The following is a 19,488-nucleotide window of genomic DNA, read 5'->3' as shown; positions in this document are numbered from 1 at the left end:
AGAAGCGAGATAGATTGTGCTGAGTGAGAAACGAGATCAAGCAATAGGAGAATTCCAGTAGGGGTCGTGCTGTAAGACCGGAGCAACACCCTACTGAGGCGCACTACCGGTGGCCGGAACGCCGAGGGAGTATTATAACATTCAGCTTCAAGCAATACTCTAAACAGCGGCAGGACAGTCAGTTTAAGGCGGGCTGTCTAACACATATCACCTATGAAGTCTTGGGAGGCAATTGCGGGAGAGGGGCGTCTCTAGGGTCCCGGAAGAACTCCAGGCCTATCCGACAAACGGGTGCCGTTCTAACTGTAACATCAGGAAGGGACGGAAGATTAGAAGAACATCATTTAATCGAGTTGTGAGGGAACTTAAGAAACAGACACAACGGTTGTGGGGTACTTTCCGTAAGCACAGCAGGGAAGGACTACAACACATAGCGCTAAGAAGGAAGGCACCGATTTCCACCTGTGAAGTGAACTCTGGAGGTGCCATTGGACCGGCCGGACTTGCGCAGCCTGGTGAACCGTATTCTGGACTGAGGACTCAGAGATCTCCAGTAAAGAGGTAAAGAGACTGCAACCTGGTGTCCTCGTTATTTACCGCGACCTGCACCCCACAACTACACCGTTACAACACCACTTATTGCACCGGACGTCCCCCACTGACAGACAGGGCCACGGACCGGGTCTAGCCACCGTGACAACCCCAGGACTGAGACCTAGAGGCCCGGCTCCGGGTACCCCCTAGGCCCTGCGGCGGTGTGGGGGCGCTCCAAATTTGGCGTCACGAACAGGATCTACTTAAGCCTGAAGAATCAGGTCATGTGTGCCTTGGAACTGTGATTTGTTGTGCTTGGACTGTACTTTATTGAGGGACTGTGTATTGCCATTGACCAAGGGAAGTTCCCGCCAAAAGCCGCCGCCATTGCTACGCCAGAGAAGAAGAAGGGCGTGCCATGGGAGGAGACTATCAGAGTGGCGCGAGAAATGGCTACCGCCCCCTGTGTTTCTGGCTGCAAAGCGATGACCTGCCTCGGAGTACAAGACCACCCCCTGATTTGCAACGGCGGGAAGCAGGAGATGGGGAAGCCCGTCCCTGGAGAAATGGCGGAGTCAGGTGCATGCACTGCCACCGACTATCAGGCCGCGACGACGAGCAGCAAGTGCCTGAACGAGGAAGAAGCGGTTCCGGCTTGCCCTCCTTCAACAGAGGCGGACCTATGTCCAATGCAGCGGAAAGATCTGAATTCGTTGGAACCGGCCGCGGAGCTGAGCTTACCCATCCCGTCCTCGGAGCCAGCGGAGGAGGAACCACAGCGAGCGGAGCCGCGTCCGAGGACCGCATTGGAGGAGCCGCGGTCCGAGCAGCAGCTGACTCCAGTGTCCTTGTCGGCGGAACGGATCGACACCGGTAGAATCACATCAGGCGCAGGTATGGAAAGCGCCCTGTCATGTTCTCAATGGCAAGAGAACATAGCATCAGCATATATAGGAACTAGCTCTTGGAAGATGGAAACTGAGCTGACCATGAACTAAACCTAACGCACAACTAGCAGTGGCCGGGTAGCATGCCTACGTTGATTCTAGATGCCCAGCACCAGCCGGAGGACTAAATAATGCTAGCAGAGGAAAATATTAGTCCTAGCTCACCTCTAGAGAAATACCCCGAAAGGAGACAGAGGCCCCCCACATGTATTGGCGGTGAATTAAGATGAAATTACAAACGTAGTATGAAAATAGGTTTAGCAAATTTGAGGTCCACTTACTACATAGCAGAAGACAGAAAGGACACTTTCATGGTCAGCTGAAAACCCTATCAAAACACCATCCAGGAATTACTTTAAAACTCTGGCATTAACTCATAACACCAGAGTGGCAATTCCTGTTCACAAGAGCTTTCCAGACACAGTAACGAAACTTCAGCTGTGAACTGGAACAAAAATGCAAAAACAAACATGGACAAGAGTCCAACTTATCTAGTAGTTGTCTAGGAGCAGGAACAAGCACAGAGAGGCTTCTGATAACATTGTTGACCGGCAAGCAACTAACAGAGCAGCAAGGTTATATAGCGACTCCCACATCTTGATGGGAACAGGTGAACAGAGAAGAAGACAACACCAGTTCAATTCCACAGTAGCCACCGGGGGAGCCCAGAATCCAAATTCACAACAGTACCCCCCCCTCAAGGAGGGGGCACCGAACCCTCACCAGAACCACCAGGGCGATCAGGATGGGCCCTATGAAAGGCACGAACCAGATCAGAGGCATGAACATCAGATGCATTCACCCAAGAATTATCCTCCTGGCCGTATCCCTTCCACTTGACCAGATACTGGAGTCTCCGTCTGGAAACACGAGAGTCTAAAATTTTCTCCACAACGTACTCCAACTCACCCTCAACCAACACCGGAGCAGGAGGCTCAACGGAAGGCACAACCGGTACCTCATACCTGCGCAATAATGACCGATGAAAAACGTTATGAATAGAAAAGGATGCAGGGAGGTCCAAACGGAAGGAAACAGGGTTAAGAATCTCCAATATCTTATACGGGCCGATGAACCGAGGCTTAAACTTAGGAGAAGAGACCCTCATAGGGACAAAACGAGAAGACAACCACACCAAATCCCCAACACAAAGCCGAGGACCAACACGACGGTGGCGGTTGGCAAAAAGCTGAGTCTTCTCCTGGGATAACCTCAAATTGTCCACCACCTGTCCCCAGATCTGATGCAATCTCTCCACCACAGCATCCACTCCAGGACAATCCGAAGTTTCCACCTGACCAGAGGAAAATCGAGGATGAAACCCCGAATTACAGAAAAACGGGGACACCAAAGTGGCAGAGCTGGCCCGATTATTGAGAGCGAACTCCGCCAATGGCAAAAAAGCAACCCAATCATCCTGGTCAGCAGACACAAAACACCTCAGATATGTCTCCAGGGTCTGATTAGTCCGCTCGGTCTGGCCATTCGTCTGAGGATGGAAAGCGGACGAAAAAGACAAATCTATGCCCATCCTAGCACAGAATGCCCGCCAAAATCTAGACACGAACTGGGTCCCTCTGTCAGAAATGATATTCTCAGGAATACCATGCAAACGAACAACATTTTGAAAAAACAGAGGAACCAACTCGGAAGAAGAAGGCAACTTGGGCAGAGGAACCAAATGGACCATCTTAGAGAAACGGTCACACACCACCCAGATGACAGACATCTTCTGAGAAACAGGCAGATCTGAAATAAAATCCATCGAGATGTGCGTCCAAGGCCTCTTAGGAATAGGCAAGGGCAACAATAATCCACTAGCCCGAGAGCAACAAGGCTTGGCCCGAGCACAAACGTCACAAGACTGCACAAAGCCTCGCACATCTCGTGACAGGGAAGGCCACCAGAAGGACCTTGCCACCAAATCCCTGGTTCCAAAAATGCCAGGATGACCTGCCAACGCAGAAGAATGAACCTCAGAGATGACTCTACTGGTCCAATCATCAGGAACAAACAGTTTATCAGGTGGGCAACGATCCGGTCTATCCGCCTGAAACTCCTGCAAGGCCCGCCGCAGGTCTGGAGAAACGGCTGACAATACCACTCCATCCTTAAGGATACCTGTGGGCTCAGAGTTACCAGGCGAGTCAGGCTCAAAACTCCTAGAAAGGGCATCCGCCTTAACATTCTTAGAACCCGGTAGGTATGACACCACAAAATTAAACCGAGAGAAAAATAATGACCAGCGCGCCTGTCTAGGATTCAGGCGCCTGGCGGTCTCAAGATAAATCAAGTTTTTGTGGTCAGTCAATACCACCACCTGATGTCTGGCCCCCTCAAGCCAATGACGCCACTCCTCAAAAGCCCACTTCATGGCCAAAAGCTCCCGATTCCCAACATCATAATTCCGCTCAGCGGGCGAAAATTTACGGGAAAAGAAGGCACAAGGCCTCATCACGGAGCAGTCAGAACTTTTCTGCGACAACACTGCCCCAGCTCCGATCTCAGAAGCGTCGACCTCAACCTGAAAAGGTAGAGCAACATCAGGCTGACGCAACACAGGGGCAGAGGAAAAACGGCGCTTAAGCTCCCGAAAGGCCTCCACAGCGTCAGGGGACCAATCAGCAACATCAGCACCCTTCTTAGTCAAATCGGTCAATGGTTTAGCAATATCCGAAAAACCAGCAATAAATCGACGATAAAAGTTAGCAAAGCCCAAAAATTTCTGAAGACTCTTAAGAGAAGAGGGCTGCGTCCAATCACAAATAGCTTGAACCTTGACAGGATCCATTTCAATGGAAGAGGGAGAAAAAATATATCCCAAAAAGGAAATCCTCTGTACCCCAAAAACACACTTAGAACCCTTCACACACAAAGAATTAGACCGCAAAACCTGGAAAATCCTCCTGACTTGCTGGACATGAGAGTCCCAGTCATCCGAAAAAATCAGAATATCATCCAGATACACAATCATAAATTTATCCAAATAATCGCGAAAAATATCATGCATAAAGGACTGGAAAACTGACGGAGCATTTGAAAGACCAAAAGGCATCACTAAATACTCAAAGTGGCCCTCGGGCGTATTAAATGCGGTTTTCCACTCATCCCCCTGCCTGATACGCACCAAATTATACGCCCCACGAAGGTCAATCTTAGAGAACCACTTGGCCCCCTTTATGCGAGCAAACAAATCAGTCAGCAACGGCAATGGGTATTGATATTTTACAGTGATTTTATTCAAAAGCCGATAATCGATACATGGTCTCAAAGAGCCGTCTTTTTTTGACACAAAGAAAAAACCGGCTCCTAAGGGAGATGACGATGGACGAATATGTCCCTTTTCCAAGGACTCCTTTATATATTCTCGCATAGCAGCATGTTCAGGCACAGACAGATTAAATAAACGACCCTTTGGGTATTTACTACCCGGGATTAAATCTATGGCACAATCGCACTCTCGGTGCGGAGGTAATGAACCAAGCTTGGATTCTTCAAAGACGTCACGATAGTCAGACAGGAACTCAGGAATTTCAGAGGGAATAGATGATGAAATGGAAACCACAGGTACATCCCCATGAGCCCCCTTACATCCCCAGCTCAACACAGACATAGCTTTCCAGTCGAGGACTGGGTTGTGAGATTGCAGCCAAGGCAATCCTAGCACCAAATCATCATGTAGATTATGCAGCACCAGAAAGCGAATAATCTCCTGGTGATCCGGATTAATACGCATAGTTACTTGGGTCCAGTATTGTGGTTTATTATTAGCCAATGGGGTGGAGTCAATCCCCTTCAGAGGAATAAGAGTCTCCAAAGGCTCTAAATCATACCCACAGCGTTTAGCAAAGGACCAATCCATAAGACTCAAAGCGGCGCCAGAGTCGACATAGGCGTCCGTAGTAATAGATGACAAAGAGCAAATCAGGGTCACAGATAGAATAAACTTAGACGGTAAGGTGCAAATGGAAACAGATTTATCAAGCTTTTTAGTGCGCTTAGAGCATGCTGATATAACATGAGCAGAATCACCACAATAGAAACACAACCCATTTTTCCGTCTAAAATTCTGCCGCTCGCTTCGGGACAGAATTCTATCACACTGCATACTCTCAGGCGACTTCTCAGTGGACACCGCCAGATGGTGCACTGGTTTGCGCTCCCGCAAACGCCTATCGATCTGAATAGCCATTGTCATGGACTCATTCAGACCCGCAGGCACAGGGAACCCCACCATAACATCCTTAATGGCATCAGAGAGACCCTCTCTGAAAGTCGCCGCCAGGGCGCACTCATTCCACTGAGTAAGCACAGACCATTTACGGAATCTTTGACAGTAAATTTCCGCTTCATCTTGCCCCTGAGATAGGGACATCAAAGTTTTTTCTGCCTGAAGCTCCAAATGAGGTTCGTCATAAAGCAACCCCAAGGCCAGAAAAAACGCATCCACATTGAGCAACGCAGGATCCCCTGGTGTCAATGAAAAAGCCCAGTCTTGAGGGTCGCCCCGGAGCAAGGAAATCACAATCCTGACCTGCTGTGCAGGGTCTCCGGCAGAGCGAAATTTCAGGGACAAAAATAATTTGCAATTATTTCGAAAATTCTGAAACCCAGATCTATTCCCCGAGAAAAATTCCGGCAAAGGAATTCTCGGCTCAGATACAGGTGCATGACAAACAAAGTCTTGCAAATTTTGTACCTTCGTGGCGAGATTATTCAAACCTGCAGTCACACTCTGAAGATCCATTACAAACAGGTGGACACAGAGCCATTCAAAGATTAGAAGGAGAAAAAAAAAAAAAAAAAAAAATTCTCAGCAGACTTCTTATTTCTCTCCTTTCTCAGCCAAGGATTTTAACCCTTTAGTGGGCCGGTCAAACTGTCATGTTCTCAATGGCAAGAGAACATAGCATCAGCATATATAGGAACTAGCTCTTGGAAGATGGAAACTGAGCTGACCATGAACTAAACCTAACGCACAACTAGCAGTGGCCGGGTAGCATGCCTACGTTGATTCTAGATGCCCAGCACCAGCCGGAGGACTAAATAATGCTAGCAGAGGAAAATATTAGTCCTAGCTCACCTCTAGAGAAATACCCCGAAAGGAGACAGAGGCCCCCCACATGTATTGGCGGTGAATTAAGATGAAATTACAAACGTAGTATGAAAATAGGTTTAGCAAATTTGAGGTCCACTTACTACATAGCAGAAGACAGAAAGGACACTTTCATGGTCAGCTGAAAACCCTATCAAAACACCATCCAGGAATTACTTTAAAACTCTGGCATTAACTCATAACACCAGAGTGGCAATTCCTGTTCACAAGAGCTTTCCAGACACAGTAACGAAACTTCAGCTGTGAACTGGAACAAAAATGCAAAAACAAACATGGACAAGAGTCCAACTTATCTAGTAGTTGTCTAGGAGCAGGAACAAGCACAGAGAGGCTTCTGATAACATTGTTGACCGGCAAGCAACTAACAGAGCAGCAAGGTTATATAGCGACTCCCACATCTTGATGGGAACAGGTGAACAGAGAAGAAGACAACACCAGTTCAATTCCACAGTAGCCACCGGGGGAGCCCAGAATCCAAATTCACAACAGCGCCCCTACTCCCCCGGTCGATTCTGCTCCCCCGACCGATCCGGTTCCTCCGATCGATCCCGCTCCTGTGACCGCTCCTCACCCTAGCAATGATCGTTCCTTCTTGGTGGAGCGGGTGATCCTCACCTCTAACGCGATGGGGAAGCTAGTGCCCCCACTACCAACCAAGATGGGAGAACCCCTAGATGTGGGCCTAGACGGGGTGATCCTTCGGTGGGACACCCCCTGGACCGGGCCGGATGGGACCCGGGAAGAGGGCCTCACCCTTGCGGTACTTACCTGGGAACAGTATAAGCAATGTTTGATTCAACACTGGAAAGATCGAGACGAGACCGAATCGCCTGACACACAACGTAAGAAGTCTAGTCCCGGTAGGAAAGACGTGGTAAAGCGGGGAACCGTGCTGGCCTACCACCCGAAGAGGGGATGGGGTTCCATACAAGAACCGGGGCTACCAGCTGATGTTTTTGTTACTAGCTATAACGTGAAGACCCCCTGCTGCAGCCGAAATGGTGATCCGTTACAGAGGGGAGATCAGGTGACCTACACCCGCCATCGGAGTGCACAAGGATGGTGTGCCCGGAACGTTCGACGGTGTGGGCCTGAAAGAGCGCCCCCTGTTGCTCCGATCATGAATGATCCCGATTTGCCAGATCTTATTCCTATCACCACCGTACGCCTCGTAGCGGCTCCAGAACTTGCAAGCAGGATTAGCCTTCAAATTCAGGCACCGGCTGATCTGAGGGCGCCTGAGAGACCAACTACCAGCTCAGGAGCTGCCTCCACCGGGGGGGAGACCGCCCCAGACCTGGAAGAATAAACCTCGATACCCTGAATTTGTAAATAGTTACTGTTCCACTACTTTGTTGCTATACCCGTAAAGGGCTAACTCTAAAAGGGATCCCTTTGTTTACCCGGGATCCCTATTGTTTTTGGTTATTTTTCTATTTTTTCTATGATTATTCAAAAACTGAGAAATCATGAACAGTGCATGATCGGAACTTCTTTGTACATAGTTTGCACCTTATTAAAGGCGCTCCCTACTGGTTTTACTTAAACAAGGACTCTTTGCGAAGATACCGCTCTGGAACCTTTGCTGAGTATGGACTGGTAGCTTGCGAAGATGTGCTACCTCACAGAGACTTGGTCCTCTCTTAAAGGGGATGTTCATTTGATGCACGTAAATGGTGATATTGCTTTAAGATCGGTAGCAATAATGTCAATGGAAGAAAACTATGATAATGTTTACCTGAGAAAAGTTATATGTGTTTAACTGGTTAAATGAAAAGAAGATAGTTGATAATGTTGATAAGAAAAGGGGGGGGGGGGAATAGAAGGTAAACCCTGCGTTCCCCATCGAAAGTTAGTAATGTGTTACTAAGGACAGAAAGTGAACCTGTAAGGGTTAGTGGGTGAGTCCTTATAGGAGCCAAGTAGAGCCGGCTCAGTGTTCTCGAACTGAAAGAAAAGTTATGTTCTATACTGTGTATAGTAGTTGAAAAGGCAGTAGGCCCTGGCTGAACGGGGCGGTCCTGTAACTGAAAGGAGAGGCAGTAGGTCTGGTGCCGATAGGACAGGCGGTCCTGCAGATTTAAAGAAGGAGAATGAAAAAAGTTGAAATACCTTATAATATGATTATAGGAAGGTCTTTGGTGGATACAGAGTGTATGTCCTTAAAGGCAATGTTAAATTATTGTTCAGCAATTTTTGCACTTAGTAGAATACCCGGTTGGGTAGCGGGAGTTATTTATAGCCTGTAATTTATAATGTTTAATGTTTAACCATGTTTTGTAACGTTCAAGTATTCTCACCTCCCATAAAGGGAAGCTTGTTCAAGTATACGTATTGTTATTTGCACTCAACAAAAATTGTATGTCTTTTTGCTAAACTTGTATTGTTGTTTTCTTCTCAGTCCCGGAGTACTGTGTTTAACCAGGGGGGAGTGCAGCGCCCCAGAGTCCTGGTCGTTGCAGTACTGTGGCTCCGCCACTATGGGGAGCTATGGTGCGTCCGATGGCACTGAAGGAGTTCATCTGATCAGGTATCACAGACACCAATACATTTCACAGCCGGGCCTCCGGGGGGAGCTAAGGGTGCTATTCATTAGGCCACTCCCCACCATAGTGGGTAAACTGGGGGTCAGGCAGGAAGTTAGATCAGAAAGCTGACTGGGTTGGAACCAGGCAACACCTTGTGGCAGAGGGTGTTGTAGGGGAAGATACAGTAGGGTCTCTGTCAGGGGTGGGATCCTGACAGAGGCTTGGCATTGAAAAGAACGTAACGGGTCCGCGCCAGCTCCGGGAAGCGGCGGGACCCAAGAAAGGACTAGAAGCGAGATAGATTGTGCTGAGTGAGAAACGAGATCAAGCAATAGGAGAATTCCAGTAGGGGTCGTGCTGTAAGACCGGAGCAACACCCTACTGAGGCGCACTACCGGTGGCCGGAACGCCGAGGGAGTATTATAACATTCAGCTTCAAGCAATACTCTAAACAGCGGCAGGACAGTCAGTTTAAGGCGGGCTGTCTAACACATATCACCTATGAAGTCTTGGGAGGCAATTGCGGGAGAGGGGCGTCTCTAGGGTCCCGGAAGAACTCCAGGCCTATCCGACAAACGGGTGCCGTTCTAACTGTAACATCAGGAAGGGACGGAAGATTAGAAGAACATCATTTAATCGAGTTGTGAGGGAACTTAAGAAACAGACACAACGGTTGTGGGGTACTTTCCGTAAGCACAGCAGGGAAGGACTACAACACATAGCGCTAAGAAGGAAGGCACCGATTTCCACCTGTGAAGTGAACTCTGGAGGTGCCATTGGACCGGCCGGACTTGCGCAGCCTGGTGAACCGTATTCTGGACTGAGGACTCAGAGATCTCCAGTAAAGAGGTAAAGAGACTGCAACCTGGTGTCCTCGTTATTTACCGCGACCTGCACCCCACAACTGCACCGTTACAACACCACTTATTGCACCGGACATCCCCCACTGACAGACAGGGCCACGGACCGGGTCTAGCCACCGTGACAACCCCAGGACTGAGACCTAGAGGCCCGGCTCCGGGTACCCCCTAGGCCCTGCGGCGGTGTGGGGGCGCTCCAATATCAAATCAGAGAAAAGGGGATAGGCAAACAGATGGTCAGAATTAAGTCCAAGGTCTGTCAGATAAGCACAGAGAAACAAACCGGACTGAGCTGAAGCTATGACTGACAGCGATCTGGGACTGCCAGCCAAGTTAAGTAGCAGAGTAATAATTAGGAACAGGGAACACCTGATGGAAGCTCAGCACCACCCAGTCACAGATAGCTCAGCACGCCCCTGCACCAGACTGGATTACTGAGCTGTCAATCACTGCATACAAGACACACTGAGGGATGGAATCATGACACTAGATCTGACGAATTTGAACCTGAACAGATTTGCTCATCTCTTGCATACAGATTTAAAGTCCCATTGCCATCTGAGACGGGCAAAGTGGGCTATATAATATCTGACACAAGGAGGGAATTCTGGATGAACAGTTCTGTATTCTATTGTGGACAGATGTTGGCAACCACAAGGCAGTTTTTTGCCATCCAGATTAAGGCTTGTTCCGTCTCCCTATCAATATGTGTGGACTGACTTCTGCAGACAGAAATGAGCAGATACAGATAAAGCTCTTTCACACTTTTTCAATGCCAGATGGAGAAATTGGTTTTCAACAATTTGCGCATGCAATTTGTCTCTGATGGCGATCTCTTTTGCTGCCCGTCGCAATTTATGTTTTTGTAAGAATGTTGCAATATGTCCTGGTCTTGTATTTCTCTATAAATAAATATAGTGTTTTGCTCCCGATTTAGGACTGCAAAAGTATTTTTTATGAACCACAGGAAGAACAGAATAATATTCTTTGTGCTCCTACCACTCTGTCTTGTGCATTTTTAGATGAATGGCTAAAATCTGTATTTTTCTGACATATGTGGGTTGCTGGATTTTAGAAGAAAATGTAAACAATGTCAATATTTAAAGTGAACCTTCACTAGTCGGACAACCTCTTCTCAATCCCAAGGTTTTGCCCTTGTAAAATAATAACACTTATACTCACCTCTGGTGCCGGTGCCATTGCAGCAGTGTCGTGCGATACACGAGAGAGCCAGTGCCGACACCGCTGGAACCGCGCCAACACCGAAAATGAGCATAGATGTTATTAGTTTACAAAGGGGAAACATAGAGATTGAGAAGGGGTTGTCCAAACAACTCCTTTAACAATTTTTTAATTTTTTTACTGATCAGACTTTTATAGACACGGCAATTCCGAATATGCATTTTTTTTTTCCGTTTTTAACTTGGGGAAAAGGGATGATTTGAATTTTTAGATTATATTATTAGTATAATATTTAGAAACTTTTTTACTATAAACTTTATTTCTTAGTCTTTAGGCTTGAACTTGCGATCGCTTGTTCTATATACGGCAATACTATCTCCTGTTCTTCTGCATTGCCAAGACTGCTATATTAGCCTAAATATTGGACGAAATCAAGGAGGTTCTATACGTGATGAGCTTGAGAACATTGCAACTGAAGATGTGTTGGAGCAACTACAGTGTAAGTTTAGTGGTTCAGGAAGGTAGGCTTTTATCCTAAGTTATGTGACTAGTGTTGAGCGATACCGTCCGATACTTGAATGTATCGGTATCGGAAAGTATCGGCCGATACCGGCAAAGTATCGGATCTAATCCGATACCGATACCCGATACCAATACAAGTCAATGGGACTCAAGTATCGGATGGTATCCCTGATGGTTCCCAGGGTCTGAAGGAGAGGAAACTCTCCTTCAGGCCCTGGGATCCATATTAATGTGTAAAAGTGTGTATGCCTAATTCTGCATTCAGGACCTGAAATTACGTCACGGCTTGCTGTGATTGGTCGCGTCGCGGTCACATGGGCGGCACGCAACCAATCACAAGCCGTGATGTCACGGAAGGAAGTAAACGCGCGCATTTTAAGCAAAGAACGCTGCCGGTTCCCTCGGTGAGGTCCAGGCTGCGTCGGAGAGGTGAGTATAGCAATATTTTTTATTTTAATTCTTTATTTTACACATTAATGTTGTTTCGATACCGATACCACAAAAGTATCGGATCTCGGTATCGGAATTCCGATACCCGCAAGTATCGGCCGATACTTGCGGTATTGGAATGCTCAACACTATATGTGACAAGGCTCATTAATGGGTCAATATTAACTTTTTGGTTTGCTACTTCCAACAGGTAGCACTAAAGTTCCAAGAAGAACATTGTATGGCGTATAAGTCTCCTTACAATGGCATGCCAGGCATGTCACTCTCCACAAGGAGAAACATTACCCCTTGAGATGCAGCAGCAGAGGGATCATGTTTCCATGCTGGGGATCTTCATTGTTTCCAAGCTGTGGATCCAGGCACAGATAAAAATGTAATTGCATTGCAAAGTCACTTATAGTTAGGCAAAAGCTGTATTTCATCACAAAATCTTTTAGTGCCCAATATTCAGCTTTAACATTAACAGTGTGTCTAGTATGTACCACAAAATTACGGAGCTATGCTTTCGGTTTTTTTGCATTAGTGGCCAGAGATTTACTTCAAGTACTGTATATATTATAAAAGAGCAGAAGCACTTAACTGCACCACGGTCACTTTTTTCTATGGCCTTGGGGCTCACGACTGTTAAGGTACCTTCACACGAAACGACTTTGTAACGATATCGCTAGCGATCCGTGACGTTGCAGCGTCCTGGATAGCGATATCGTTTCGTTTGACACGCAGCAGCGATCAGGATCCTGCTGTGATGTCGCTGGTCGCTGAATAAAGTCCAGAACTTTATTTGGTCGTCCGATCGCCGTGTATCGTTGTGTTTGACAGCAAAAGCAACGATACCAGCGATGTTTTACACTGGTAACCAGGGTAAACATCGGGTTACCAAGCGCAGGGCCGCGCTTAGTAACCTGATGTTTACCCTGGTTACCAGCGTAAAAGTAAAAAAAAAAAACAGTACATACTCACCTGCGCGTCCCCCAGCGTCTGCTTCCTGACACTTACTGAGCGCCGGCCCTAAAGTGAAAGTGAAAGCACAGCGGTGACGTCACCGCTCTGCTGTTAGGGCCGGAGCTCAGTCAGTGTCAGGAAGCAGACGCTGGGGGACGCGCAGGTGAGTATGTACTGTTTGTTTTTTTTACTTTTACGCTGGTAACCAGGGTAAACATCGGGTTACTAAGCGCGGCCCTGCGCTTAGTAACCCGATGTTTACCCGGGGACCTCGGCATCGTTGGTCGCTAGAGAGCGGTCTGTGTGACAGCTCTCCAGCGACCAAACAGCGACGCTGCAGCGATCGGCATCGTTGTCGCTATCGCTGCAGCGTCGCTTCGTGTGAAGGTACCTTAAAGCCTCCAGTGATAATAACAGAGTCTAGTTAAGAGAATACCCTCTTATATAACATACAGTAGAATGTCTTAATTTTAGTACAAAAATATGTGTACCATTTTAAAGAGCAGAATTTGGCTTGCTTGGTTTCGTATTATAACACTTCTAATCGGAGCATTAAAAAAATATAATATTGATAGAAATTTAATATGAAAAACTAATTATTTTTTTTTAATAAAGAGGTGCTATTGGCTAGAGCTGAAAGATCTGCTCTATAGTGTTAAAATCTAAAAGTTTTTTGGGCATTTACAAATAGTGATGAGTGAACGTGATCGGAAAACGCCAGATCGTGTGCTAATCAAGAGTCTTCAGCTTGCTCGAAAAATATATTCGAGTCACTGCGGCTGCATATCTCGAGGCTGTTAGACAGGCACAACACATGTATGGATTGCCTAACAAACATATTTTTTGAGTACGCCGAAGACACACAGTTAGCACACGAGCATACTCGGATAAGACGTTTTCCCATCACGTGCGCTCATCATTGTTTACAAACTCTCTACATTACAAAGTTTCTAAAGTTCTCACAATAGGTTCAAAATCCAAAAAGATGCAAGTGCTCCTGAAACTTTTCCAAGCAAATGACCGGTATGTGATGTGGGTATCATTATTCAAAAACAGAGGTTAAATGACAAGATGTGACAAAAGGACAAAAATCCATTCAATACATTAGGGATTCCCAAAGCTTCAAAGTCAAGTCTTATTACTGCATAGAAATGCATGATTCCGGCCGCCTTTGAAGTTGTATCAGAGGAATTTACTGAGCACATTGCTGGAAACGGTTCAGAGATAGATGTCAGTCAGTGGGAGAAATGAAGTGCTTGAATTGAGATTGTAGCATTTTTAACGGGTCGCTTGGGAAGGATTATTACAAGTTTGGAAACTAACACAATCTGCTTCTTATACAGACCTGAACAATTTGCTATATTTAATAAACAACCCCTTTATTACAAACTTTAATCATCTATACAAAGATATCTATCTGTCACGAAGAGCAGATGTCACAACAATGTGTTTATTGGGTAAGAAATGGCCCAATATTATTACAGGGATCCAAAACTCAATAGTTTTACAAACTCAGGTACCTTGAAAAACAGTTCTTTATTCTATCTTCAATTGCAATCAAAGCAGCATAGAAACTAAAATTCAATAAGAGATGATTTGATATTAGATTCCCAAAACTTTCAGATCACCAGAATCCGAAGTTTTAGATATTCGATTCACATGAACCCAACAGAATAGCGGCCATCCAGTCACCATTGTACTGGGATATTTTGAGGGCAAGGAAAGGTGTAAAGAATATTACAAGTTTGTATGCACCGTTCCTAGGCCCGGCCCTTCTGTCACTGATCTTTGCTGGTCAGCTGATCACTTCATCCAATCTTCGGGATGGTCTTCAGATCATCCGCCATTGATTTGGCCTCACATTGTCTTCTTTCTTGTTTCTTCCTATTTTGTGTAGTACATATCGAGGGGTGTGGCTCTCTCTGGGGTTCAGCACTAGGGATGAGCGGACCAGTGGAAGTGCGACTTCTGATACCCAACCTGGGTACCAGAACTCTACCCAACTTTGAACAGAACCGGCAACCCATTGAAATGTATGGGGACCCGAACTTTGCAGTTGGAAAAAAAATTCTCTCTCTCAGCAATGGACTTCCCCTGGAACTCCAAAGTTTGCACCAGACTTCCAGGAGAAGTCAGTGTTCAGCATTTACCACCAGACACTAACTGTCCTTTACGAGCCCCAAAGTTTTAAGTTCACGTTCGCTCATCCATATTCAGCACCCTTATTTATGCTTCTTTCCAACATAATGATTTAATTGCCTGGTTTCCCTTTCACCCCCATTCACATGAGGCTCTTTTAGTAGATATGGTGGTAAGACATTTAAAGGTTAGGGATAGAGATGGCGAAACAGAACTTAAAAGTTCGGGGCTCACACCAGACAGCTAGTGTCCAGTGCTAAAAGCAGAACACAGTCTTCTCCTGGTGGGATCTAGGGGAAGTCCATTGCAGAGAGAGAGATTTTCCAAATCAAAAATTTGGGTCCCATTGTTTTCAATGGGGTCCAGGTTCTGGTTCAAGTTCGGATACTCTTGAACTTTGGAATAAATTTCAGGTTCTGTATCAGGAAAGAAAAATATCTTGGTACCGTGTTAGCCAGTAGATAGAAAAATGTTTAGAATTGAGAGTCCTCAGTGGTTGATACCTTTTAATGGCTAACTGAAAAGATGGTAACAGATTGCAAGCTTTCAAGACTACACAGTTCTCTTAATCAGGCATAGACTCGTCAGAATTTGCTTTAGTCTATGCCTGACGAAGAGACTTGAGTAGTCTTGAAAGCTTGCAATTTGTTACCATCTTTTCAGTTAGCCATTAAAAGGTATCAATCACTGAGGACTCTCAATTCTAAACATTTTTGGTTCTGTATCAGCATCCGCACTTCCACGGGTCTGTTCATCCCTAGTTAGGGACCAGCCATACTAAAAGGTGCACCTTGACGTGGTTGGGTAGCTTTTGCACTCTTTGATAAAAAAAAAGCTAACTAAGTACCTTTATGCTTTTAACATTTTGCAGCAATATTGGAATTCATGCATTCACTAGTGGCAGAGTGCGGATGCATCGTGTATATGCAGTATATGTTTGTATATTGGCCACATAGCATATTTATATATTTCTTTTCTTTTTTTATTTATTATTATTTATTTTTTATATATATTGTGTATTGCATACCTTGAGTTGACATGTGATTAATGTGCGTTGCACCCCATGTCACCACCTAGTAACATGAATATAATTTGTTTATATTTTAAACCCCTTCTCTGAACTTCTTTTATTACGCATTGGGGAGACCGCGGGGCCTAATAATTTTTTTCGGGGCACTTTTGATTGGGATCAAAATGTATTGGAACTTGCCGCCCGATTAGATTGAATCAGCCCTGAAAAAATTTTTGGAGGTTCACTCAACTAGTTTTTATTGTAATATAAGGTGAAGAAGAGTTTAAGAAATAATTGTTGGGATGGGTTTTTTTTCACGGGGGGGGGGGGGAAGGTTGAACATTTATTTTTGTATTTAGTGAAGAATAAGTAAATTCTGGATTTTTTTGTATTGGTATTTGCTTATCTAGCATTTTACTGTACCTAGCACAAAGGTCCTGTTTGCTGCATCAGCTCTCCTTTCTCCTTTCCTTTCTCCTCTTCGTACAGGATTTATAGAACATTCGGTTCTTGTATTTGAAATCTCTATTTTCAACTTTTTCTCACGTACCCCGAGATATACAGAAATCTTAAGAATTGAATGAAAGTGCACCAAGCAGAGCAGATCCTCATCCCTGACATGAGTTTGACTCAGTTTCACCTTGATTATAGATATTACGAAATTGTGTTCTGAACGTTGACGATTAAGAAACCATTTTATTACCCACATGGCTTAGAGATTATATTTTCACAGTATCTCTTCTCCAGGTTAATATACTATTTTTGCATAAAAAAATGACACAGACTAAAGAAAAGGTATCTTCGAACTTATATTTGTAAATGGCTTCTCTTCGAGGCGAGGTTCTCTGGCTGAAGATACACTATCAGCTTTCACAGCTCGGTTTATGTGATTAATGTGACATCAAGTGGTTGGATAGATTAATCGCTAATAGTATGTGTAATACTGTAGAGAATCCTGGAATTTCTTCCAGCTCCATTATCCTATCATTTTGTAATTTTCCATTTTTTTCATTTATGCTTTCTTTTCCATATTTCTTTGTAATAAATAGAAATTGCAGGTGACTGACAGAAGAGGACAAAGGCTAGTGACCATAGCATCATGTATAAAAGTAAATCTGTAAATGTACTGAAGCAAAGCCATTTTAGCCAAATATAGTAGTACTAGCGGTGATTTTAAATCATTTCTGTTGCTTTAACAATGTTTGCATGAATAAATAGTACAAGCAAAAAAACCTGTAATTCATCACATGGCCCACTTCTTTTCATCCGTCCTGCCTTCTGAACTTATCATTCACTTTGAAAAACTTATGCCTGTATGAGCAAGGAGGAACCAAGTATGAGGGTAAAGCAGAGCGAATGACTCATAGATTGGACAGTAGATGGATTCACAGCTACACTGCTCATTACTGCTGTATAGTGTTCTCCATGTTGTTGCTTTTTCTTAACATGTGATCCATAGATATATGAGAGCTGAAAATATTAATGTCTTTGTGAGCTGTGCATGTTAGATGTGTTTTATTTCATCACTTAGCTGGATTCATAGCTACACTGCTCAGTACTGCTGTATAATATTATCTACGCTGATGCTTGTTCTTCTTTACATGTGATCCAAATATACAAGAGAGCTGAAAATATTCATGTCTTTGTGAGCTGTGCATGATAGATGTGTTTGATTTCATCACTTAGCTGGATTTATAGCTACACTGCTCAGTACTGCTGTATAATGTCCTCCATACTGCTGCTGCTTCTTCTTCTTAATATGTGATGCATAGATAAAAGAGAGCTGATAAGATACAAAATTCATGCCATTGTGAGCTATGCATGTGTTTTTCTTCCAACTTAGCTGATTTCACAGCTACACTTCTCAGTACTGCTATATAATGTCCCCATGCTGCTTTTTCTTCTTAACATGTAATACACAGATAGAAGAGAGCTGTTAATATGCGTGTCTTTGTGAGCTGTGCATGCTAGATGTTTTTTTATCTCACCACCTGGCTGGTTTCGGAGCTATATTGCTCAGCACTGCTGTATAATGTCCTCAATGCTACTGCTTCTTCTTAACATGTGATACATAGATAAAAAAAAAGAGCTGGAAATATTCATGTCTTTGTGAGCTGTGTATGTTAACCATAACTCTTACTAGGTCTGAGATAATTGAAAATTAGCTATAGAAGCGATCCTATGGAGGGGAAAAAATGGTGAAAAATGCAGGATATATGTAATGCCCCAAAATACTTTAATTTCTGTTATACAGCTTAATTTGAAAAGTTGCCTGTAATAAAAGATTCACTTTATTGACAATATACTACAAGAGAGGTAAAATCCCAACACGGAGAAAATATTAGTCCCAAAAGTCAAGCTTATCACCTATTATTAATCATTTATAATTGTTAGGTAGTGTTTAATTTCTTTTAGAATAATTAAACATGAACTAATTGAGTTATTAAAAATCAATTTTATGTTGAATTTTAGGAAATCTTCTGTACTCAGCATCGCATTGCATGGTGTAGTCCCACATAGAGAGGTAGCTGCCCCCAATGTTTAATCAGCCCCACTTCTTATTCGCCGTCCAGTCATTGGTTACATCTTCTTACTGATGCTGAGCAGTAAAATCCCGGTAGATCAGGTCTTCAGGTCACGACCAGGCCCAGGACATCCTTGGGCATGCACGTTGTAAGGTCGTGGCACTCGTCGTGACGTCACAATGTCGCAACCTTTCATGTGCATGAAGGACTGAGCTGCAGTCTGAAACGCGTGAGAATATACAATTTTTGATTTACTTGAGTATGTCTACCTTTTAAATTTGTTGTAATAAAATCTACTATTTTATGTGAAATATGGCTGGAGGGCTTTTCATCCTAAGCAGGGATGTCCTGGGCCTAGTCGTGGCTGGCGCAAAGAGGCCTGGGTTTTCAGCAGTTCCAGATTCGAGTGCCAAGGGCCCAACAGTAACATTAACTCCGGGGCCCTACTTTTCCGTTATGTGCAATTATGACTTTATCCTCATTCACAAATTTCTATAGCAATAAAATGGGTTGATTGTTTAATAAAAAAAAAGATGTCGCCTGTCAGTACATATTGAATCATGTGTATTATGCTCATATATGAGGGTGGGGTCCCCCGGAGGATTCTCCTCTTCTCCTGTGGGCCAGTCCGAGCCTGGTTTTCAGTATGTGGCAGCGGAAGTTAGAGGAGGCACTGAGGTTGAAGAGTGGACAAAAGACGGCGAGCTGTGGGGACTGCCGGAGAGGTGAGT

Source organism: Ranitomeya variabilis, chromosome 4 (genome assembly GCF_051348905.1).
Source record: "Ranitomeya variabilis isolate aRanVar5 chromosome 4, aRanVar5.hap1, whole genome shotgun sequence".
Classification (NCBI taxonomy): Eukaryota; Metazoa; Chordata; class Amphibia; order Anura; family Dendrobatidae; genus Ranitomeya; species Ranitomeya variabilis.
The sequence above is the reverse complement of the archived record's forward strand: the minus strand, read 5'-3'. Positions refer to the sequence as shown.